We start from the raw sequence: 545 nt of genomic DNA, 5'->3' as shown, positions 1-545 counted from the left end.
TTTTTTTTTTTTTTTTTTTTTGGGTCAATGTTGACTAAAGTTACGTATATTTTTTCCACAGTGGATATGATGTAAACTTCATATTTTTTGGTGGGATGGTGATAGATGTAATGTATTTGGTTTTTCCCTTAGGGAACTCATACTTATTTATTAATGAAATGATTGTGATTTATGAATTATAATTGTATATTTTTCTTTAAAAGTATTTTATTGCAAAAATAAATAAGTATTATGAGGAATTGTAATTGAATGGAAAAGGTATAGAGTCAAAGGGAATAAACATATATTTTATTTTTTCTTATGGAAGTTTTGTTCATACTTAAAATGTATTATATTTATGGAAACTTTATTGACTTTAAAGATTTGGGACAAAGGGTATGATATGTTCAAGTTTATTACGTTTGTTGGATTAGTCACTTCATTGACATTGATGTTTTTGTTGTCATATTTTGTCATTATTACCACACTTTTTTTGTCTAAAAGCAAGCTTATATTCAATGAGGATGCAAAAATACTTTATAAATGGTTTGTCTATGTTTGGGTCT

Source organism: Cucurbita pepo, chromosome LG12 (assembly GCF_002806865.2).
Source record: "Cucurbita pepo subsp. pepo cultivar mu-cu-16 chromosome LG12, ASM280686v2, whole genome shotgun sequence".
In the NCBI taxonomy this organism is placed as follows: Eukaryota; Viridiplantae; Streptophyta; class Magnoliopsida; order Cucurbitales; family Cucurbitaceae; genus Cucurbita; species Cucurbita pepo.
This window is presented reverse-complemented; position numbering follows the sequence as displayed.